The following is a 9,079-nucleotide window of genomic DNA, read 5'->3' on the forward strand; positions in this document are numbered from 1 at the left end:
ATAATAATCCTGATTTACGTTGTTTTAGCGGAACGGAATGGGATCATGCCTTATGGCAGAGAGGTCGAGCCTTGCATCCCTCTCGTTTCCCATTCTCCTTGAACCAAGTGCAGTGTGAATCCGCTTCGGATTTGGCATTTTTGTGTAAAGTAGTTCACTCGGGCTCGATGCCAGTTGCCATTTAGAAAATGACCATTTAGGAAAAACCCTGATTCAGGTTGGTGGTCCTACGTGGGAACGAGTAGAATAATTCCGCTAGGTGGCAAACGCGGAAAGTCCTAGATCGCAAACCCCGTTACATTCCATGGGAGTGCCAGACAGAGCTTTCTAGACATCTTTTCCGATGGACTGCTAAGACGTGTCTTGATGATAACAGGTGGACACGTTACAGTTGGTATCAGAGCGCGAACCAATAAAGGATTTGTTTTTATGAAATCTTAATAAGATGAAGTAAAGCAAATGTTGCTGTTCCAAACATTTTCTTACTTTCAATGTTGTCTTGTAGAATTATGAAGCATGGAACAGGTTCTTAGTATTCCGAGTCATGTTTATGATTGCAATGCATTCCCTAGATTATCAACAAAGGGTTGAGATGATGAACATCCTAGAGCATATTTATAATCCATCACCTTTGTACGTGGAACGAAGATTGAGGGGTGCCTCAGGAATCTACTATATAGCTACCCACCAGTTTGCATACCTTCAAACCAACTTAAAGAGGATCAAGTGGTTGGAAGACCTGAAGATCGTGAAGCTGTTCATTTTTGTGGAGGCTCACGTAAACTCAACTTTAGATATTTGAGGTCAAAGTGTTGACCTGAACTTATATGTATATGAGGAAGTGACCCGTGTAATCCCCGCCAACAGGATCAAAGTGTTGGGGTGCTATGAGAAGAATGGGTTCCAAAGGAAAGGATACCCCAATCTTTCGATGACACTGATTCCTGAAGATTCATGACCCAAAACCATACTATTATCCAGTTCCCGTAGATAAATGTAATACAACACTATTCTCCCCGAACTAAATGTATCAGCCACTTTGCCATACCAAGAGATATCGTACTCGGAAAGGGCTAGACCCATATAAATGCAATAAGACTTCTTTTTATCAATGTCTGTTTTGTTCATGAGAATTGATAAGAAGTTAAGTGGTTAGATTGCTTTGTTGATACTGAAATGGAGATGAAATATAAATCGTAATGATTAACAAGTAATAACGTTAAGAAACCTTTATCCAAGCACAACCCCAGGTACAGATTCCCAGTTCGCCTCCTACATCAAGTACTGATGTAATCCAGGAGAAGAAGTTTCTTCTCAAGCAGATTAAACCGCCCGAATTTGACGAGAGAGGTAGGTCCGTCCAAGCAGATGCTGAAATTTGGATTGAATCCATGGAGGATTACTTTGAAGCAGCCGGTACTGCATCCGCCAACCAGGCTATGCTCGCCAAGCTGAAGCTCACCGACGAAGCCAGGCTTGGTGGAAGCAATGGTGCAGAGATCAAGGGATCGCAAAAGGATCTGTTACCTGGGAGAAGCTGAAGAAATCCGTGCAAGGAAGATACTTACCACCTGCGTATTGCACGCAAAAAATGAATGAGTTCTACGAGCTAAAACAGCTGGGACTCACTCTTCATGCATACTACTCTAAATTCGACTCACTTCTTAAGTATGCGCCACAAATGGACATGACACAGCAGGTGTCAAAATGTTGTGTTGGTTTAAATCCACTAGTGAATACTCGCCTCGAATCTATGCGCCCATCAGATCTTCAGGACGCACTCATTCGAGCTGCCCCTATAATTCAGGAGGTGCAGGCTAGACCAAGAGGAAACAAAACTTGGTCTTATAATGACCCGAACAGAGGAACATTTAGGCCTCAAATGAAGAGAGTTCAAGGTCAAAATCAAGGACAAAGAAAGAAAGAAAGGACTAATAATGTCAACAACTTTGTTCCTACTCAAAGCAATGGCCGAAACCTTCGTTGTTTCCAGTGCAATGAGCCTAGTCATTTCAAGAGGCAATATCCCAAGCTTGGAGGAGGACATCGCCAAGCACCTTTCCAAGGAACTGGCCGTGGTTAGGGAGCCGCTACCCGAGGCAGAGGAAGAACTGCTTGTGTTGCCAACAGGGAGATGTGCGAAGAAGAAGATCCGACTATGGAAGCAGAGTTTGAAAGGGTGACAGTCCATGCTGCTCTTCACAAGAAAGGGCCGAATTGCCAATTCTTAGTGATTCAAATGCCGTCGGAGTATCAAGGTAAAAGTTTCAAGACCTTGATTGATTGTGGCAGTACACATTCCTTTATCTCACCAGCTTGTGTGCAAGAAGATTAGGAATAGCCACAATAGAAGCACCTACCTTGCTTTGGAATTAGCAAATGGTCGTGAGGTTACTTGTACTAGGTAAACTGCTAAGGTGGAATTCTTTTTGGGAGGAAAGACGACTTCGGTCAAATTCAAAGTCATAAACCTAGGCATCCATGAGTGTCTACTCGAAATGGATTGGCTTAAACCAAATGACGCCCACATCCATTGTGGAAAGGGCCAAATTTCCTTTTGAAACTTTGAAGGGGAATTGATTACAACTCAAGGTGAAGCCAGGAAGCCAAAATTCAATTGGCCAAAGCATCCTGGATTATAAAGGGAGTAAAAAAGGGACTACGTGTCTACTTGATTAAGCTCAATAGAAGCACCTACCTTGCTTGTGGAATTAGCAAATGGTCGTGACGTTACTTGTACTAGGTAAACTGCTAAGGTGGAATTCTTTTTGGGAGGAAAGACGACTTCGATCAAATTCAAAGTCATAAACCTAGGCATCCATGAGTGTCTACTCGGAATGGATTGGCTTAAACCAAATGACGCCCACATCCATTGTGGAAAGGGCCAAATTTCCTTTTGAAACTTTGAAGGGGAATTGATTACAACTCAAGGTGAAGCCGGAAAGCCAAAATTCAATTGGCCAAAGCATCCCGGATTATAAAGGGAGTCAAAAAGGGACTACGTGTCTACTTGATTAAGCTCAATAAGTTAGATCAGAAGCAGGAGTCTAGTGAAGGGCCTTCATGGCTAAAGGAATACGTGGGTGTATTTCCTGGAGAGTTAATAGAACTCCCATCCCAAAGAGAAGTGGATCATGAGATCAAACTAGTACTAGGAGCTGCGCTAATTGCAGAGAGACCCTATAGAATGTCTATACTGGAAGCAATTGAGCTGAAGGAACAACTTAAGCAACTACTAGATTAGGGCTATATTTGTCCTAGCATTTCACTATGGGGAGCTCCAGTACTGTTCCAGAAAAAGAAAGATGGAACACTTCGACTATGTATTGATTACAGAGGGTTGAATCAATCAACTGTCAATGACAAGTACCCTATTCCTAGAATAGATAAACTTCTTGATCGTCTTCAGGGTGCAAAGATCTTCTCCAAGATTGATCTCAGGTCTGGTTACTATTAGATAAAGATCAAGGAAGAAGATATCCCAAAGACGGCCTTCAACACAAGATATGGGCACTTTGAGTTCCTAGTTATGTCATTCGGGCTTACTAATGTGCCTGCCACCTTCAATAGGTTAATGAAGGATATTTTTAGGCCATATCTTGATGACTTTGTACTCGTCTTCTTCGACGACACTTTAGTCTATTCCAAACAGGAGGAAGATCATGAATCCCAACTTCGGATTAGAATGGCCAATACCAACAACTGTCAAAGAAATACACAGTTTTCTTAGATTGACAGGATGGTATAGGGTCTTCATCAAAAACTATGCTTTGATTGCAGCACCTCTGATGGACTTACTAAAGAAGCAAACATCCATTGCATGGTCAACTACCAAACAAATTGGCTTTGATAGATTGAAGCAAAGTTTGTTATCAGCACTTATCCTAAAACTTCCAGACCTCAATAAGGAGTTTGAGGTAATAACTGATGCTAGCACACTTGCCTTAGGATGTGTGCTCATGCAGGAAGGTCATCCTGTAGCATACTCCTCAAGGAAACTTAAAAGCCATGAGAAGAATTATGCTACCCATGATCCAGAACTGTTAGTTGTCATCCATTCCCTAAAGCTTTGGAGACACTACCTGTTGGGTAACAAGTTTACTTTGGTGTGACTGATCATAAAAGTTTCAAGTGGATCTTTACCCAGAAGGAGCTCAACATGAGGCAACGTTGGTGGATTGAAGTGCTAGAGGAGTATGATTTTGAAATCAAATATCGATCAGGAAAGGAGAATGTAGTTGCCGATGCACTCAGTCGCAAGGCATTCGTTAATTCTCTAATCTTGCAAAATCCATCAACAGCTAGATCTCTAGCTACAAAGGTATCTATACCAAACAATCCAATACTTGAGTTAGCTAGAGAGGAAGCATGCCATGATCCATCCTATCAAAAGATGCTAAGGGAGATCTCTATCAAGGATCAGGACAAAAAGTTACAGGCTAAGTATTATGAATTCTCTATCAATAGTGGACTTGTCTACTATAGAATGAGGCTATGTATACCGGCAAGCCAGTCACTTAAGCAGAAGATATTGTGGGAAGCTCATGATTCCCCTTTCTCAGGACATCCTGGCTATGCCAAGACTCTCAATGTAGTTAGAAAGAGCTACCATTGGGAGAGGCTTAAAGATGACATTCTCAAATATGTCACTGAGTGTTTGTCTTGTCAACGTATCAAAGCTGAACATGTCAAGATGCCAGGGAAGTTGCAACCACTTGACATTCCCCAAATGAAATGGAAATTCATCAGTATGGACTTTGTTGTTGGCCTACCCCAAGTTCAGGGAGGATACAACTCCATTATGGTTGTGGTTGACATGCTGACTAAGGTTTCACACCTTATTCCAGTAAAGACAAACCATAAAGCTTCAGACATTGCAAGGTTTTTTATCAAGGAGATATTCAAGCTACATGGGCTGCCCAGAAGAATCATTAGTGATCGTGATTTTCTCCTCACATCACACTTTTGGAGAGCTATCTTCGAAGCCATCGCGACTCAACTCTATTTTAGCACAGCTTACCATCCCCAAACTGATGGTCAAACGGAGTGAGTCAATTAAGTCATTGAGGATATGCTTAGAGCACACTGCTGTCGTGAACCAAAAAGGTGGATTCAATACTTGCCTTTGGTTGAATTTGCCTACAATGCTTCTTACCAATAGAGCATTCAGATGACCCCTTTCCAAGCATTGTTTGGTCATGACTGTCGAAGTTTGCTAAACTTCTCAGATCCAACCTTGAGGGTTGAAGCTCCAAGGAAGATGTTGGAAGAGATGGATGACCAAATAAAGTCATTAAGACAGGACATTCAATCCAGCAAGGATAGACAGAAGACATACACAAATTTGAAGTGTCAAGATAGAATCTTCAAGGAAGGAGACATGGTCTTCATTAGCATACGTCCAAAGAAGAGTTCTCTATCCTTAGGAGATTGCAAGAAGCTAAGTCTAAGGTATTGTGGACCATACAAGATCCTCAAGTGCCTAGGACCTAATGCTTATAGACTGCAACTCCCGAAGAACCTAAAGGTTCATAATGTATTCCATATCAGCCTATTGAAGAAGTATGTACCTAATCCTAACCATGTACTTGATGACCAACAAGTTGTAATGCCTAGTGAAGGAGTCCTTCAACTACGGCCTGACAGGATCTTAGATGTTAGGGAGAGACAACTGAGATCCAAAACCTTGAGAGAATGCCTCGTCCAGTGGAAAGATTATCCTGAGGAGGATGCCACTTGGATAGATGAAAGCACTCTCAACCATCAATATCCCTAGTTTATCTCGATATGAGGACATCTTGATTCCTCCAAGGGGGAGAGAATGTAATATTTTCGATCTCTAACCGGCATTCTTTACAAGAACCTCCTCTTGGTACGAGGCCAAAAGGATAATTGTTGGAATTATGGTTAAAAAAAATAATCACCTCTTTCCCCCAGCCGACAATCATGCTAGAGGAGAGGGGTATAGCAAGGATGATTAAGCTCCTTGCTGGAGCTCGCGGAAGAAACATGCCATACACTATGGCCGTGTGGGGACGGGAAGGACCCCTCCCCTCACCTATAAAAGCCCTATTCCAAGGAAGAAAGAGAGGGAAGCTGTCACGTTGTTGTTAAGAAGGAGAGCTGAGACAGCGTAACACCGCTAGTCTGAGGTGGAGTCATGAAGGAAGCCATGTGAGAGGAGTAATTTTGCACCAGCTGCCACCGATTTGGAGTTGTGAAGAAGATTATGAGGAGTAGGGGAAACTACTGAAGCTACCGTTGCCGCCAATACGCTACCATTGAAGTCATCCCCTTCTCTCCAAGTGGCGTGGTCATGCCTAGAGAAGCTTCTAAGGGGACAATGTAAGCCCCCCTTCCTGTGGCTTTCTTAAGCCTTCCTCTAGAAGGTTTTTAAACCCCTTTTCCCCCAGGATTTAACCCCTCACAGGTGGTCCTTTACACCCTCTTTTTCCCCTTTGATATATAAGTCCTTTTTTTTGCCACCTTTAAACCCCTTTCCTATTGCCTACTAGGTAGTTTTTTATAACCCCAACCCCCTTGGGATTAAAGCCTTTCCAAGCTTGTTTTATACCCCTTTTTCCTCCCCCAAAAAATTCATTAAAAGTCATTAAAGCCCCCTTCCTATGAGGCTTTCATAAGGCCCTTTCCTTGTGTTTTGTTTATATATAACCCCCAAAAATTAAGCCCCTTTTCCCCCCTTTTCATTCCATTAGCCAGGTTTTTAAACCCCCTTTTTGTGGACCCTTTTTCCTTTACCCCTACAAGCGGGTTTTACAAACCAGGGGACTGAAGCATCCTTTCACATTGCATTCTCGCAAATTGAAGTACTTTCCCTTAGCATTTCCACAAAGTCATTTCTGTGGATTTTTTCCCCCATACAAGTCTTTTAAAGTCTCCCATTGCATTCCTATACAAGCCTTTTAAAACCATTGGTCCTAATCGTGAAATCCCTACTTCAAGGAGGAAACCTATAAAGCGTTCTAAAGTCGATTCCAAAAGATGGTGCAAGCTATCACAAAGAGAGTTTCGTGTGCGAAGGATACGGCCAAGATCATAAATTTGCATCCAAGGTGAAAAGGCCGAATTCACGATGGCCCCTAAGAAGACACAAGGCGCAACCGCAGGAGGATCGTCTCCTAACATCCATGTGGACATTTCACCACAAGTCCAGGTTTTTCTTCCTAATTTTGATTTACATCATAATAATTCAATTATGCATGATTCTTTTACGAAAATTGGGATGCACTTTTTCGTTTGAAATACTTTGGATAAATTAAAAGGAAATAGATTACGATCAAGGAATTGTTCATTTGTATTTTTCCAATGGAATGAATGTAAGGACATAAGACGTGTATGCATTCTTAGCAATTTGTTTATATGCATTACAAGTAAAAAATTTAGATAAATTAAAGATCATCTTTAGAAAGTCAAAATTATTACTATACACTTCCATTGTACATGGAAAGAATAAATCGCATGTCACATTATTAGGCATCTTTTCTTTGAATGATTCATTAAAAGACAGTTGATAATAATCCATAAGAACTTGCAAGGCATGGAAATAGTTCTTGAGCTGCATGAAGTAGATTAAACCCTAGTCAGTTGACTTAAATCTCAATCAACTACGTAAATAGTTACGAGAGGTTGTGTGATGCTCATTCAGCGTACAAATATCTCACCTAGAAAAGAAGTTAGAAAAACTTGTATGGGTCACATAAAACACTAAAGTTTAGTAGCATGAATCTTGAATGCATGATAAAAAAAAAGGATCAATTGGAAATATGTCATAACTTAACTTACACTTTGATCTTAACGAGAAAAGTTAGGAATTGTAAATCTACTCATACATAGGCAATGAATCATGTGGTTATGAAAATGGTATCGTAAATATCTTCAAGTATAGACAAGGAAATTGGTTTAACCTAAAAGACCTAAACTGCAAGGGACTCGTTCAAGAATGGTTGAAGCAATGCAAGATATCCCAAGTGCTAACTGGGATTTAGCATGTTGAGGATATGAATTAATTGCTCTTATTGCCAAAGCTAAAACTCTTAAACCTAAAGACTTGCCTACATTCACGTAATGTAGGGACAATAGGAGGTACTTGCAAGAGACGATCTAGGGTTTCTACCCTAAGGACAGCTCGCTAAAAAGGATGAAACTGGGTTTGAATTTGGAACCTTAGGACCGACAATGTTGGCCTAGTGCAATCGGGAATGAATTGTTATGAAGACACCCTAATCTTGTTTCCTATCTAATCATGATTTTGTGATTAGAAGATGCCATTCGATGGGTAAAATAGTCCCATGGTTTTTGATGTGACACTTGTGCAACAAGTTGCAGAGTGGCATGATCTTGTGAATTGATCACAAGGGAATGACCAATTCCTCAAAATGAGATTGGCAGATTCTTACGCAAGTTTATCTTGCAAGAGGATGAATAATCGTCCTGATATAGTACCTTTCTTGGGTAAAGTGACAAAAGATATGGGGATTAGATATTTGCTTGGAAGCAAAGGACCAATCAGTAAATTGGAATAACATATTTACTGCTAATAGAACTTAAGGTATTGGTTAAGTTAGGTTAATAGGGTACGGCCCTAACCCAAGGATATAGGGTTAACAAACAAACCCTTGGGAATCTTGCCAAGTCGCAATTGATCCCGGATTGAGTGCTAGATGCATTCGTAAAGAAGGATTCACTCCGTCATTTGGCCAAATAACGACCACTTGAAATGATTGTACTTGTAATAGTTGTATAAAGCATTGTTTGCTTTGTTTGCTCAAGGAATTAAAGAATGAAAAGATATCTAATGCTTCAGGTTGAAGGCCTAAAGGGAGAGGTAGCCTCATTTACCCTCAACTGTCTACCTGACCCTAACCAAGGGGGTTGTTAACAACACCGAGAAGGTGGACCAAACCCGCCGCGAGAGGTCTCTCCATTGTGCGCTACTTGGAGCAGCAGGACGCTTGGGTGCCAGAGGGGGCTCTGGCCGTAAATCCCTTGCCTTCCAGGCCCTGCACAAGAGGCCAACGTGACTCGGGATTGGATCTCGAGGCCCGCATACTAGTCTCTA

The sequence above is a fragment of the Lygodium microphyllum genome, chromosome 8 (genome assembly GCF_053477565.2).
Source record: "Lygodium microphyllum isolate KBCC chromosome 8, Lygodium_microphyllum_v1.1.10, whole genome shotgun sequence".
NCBI classification, from domain to species: Eukaryota; Viridiplantae; Streptophyta; class Polypodiopsida; order Schizaeales; family Lygodiaceae; genus Lygodium; species Lygodium microphyllum.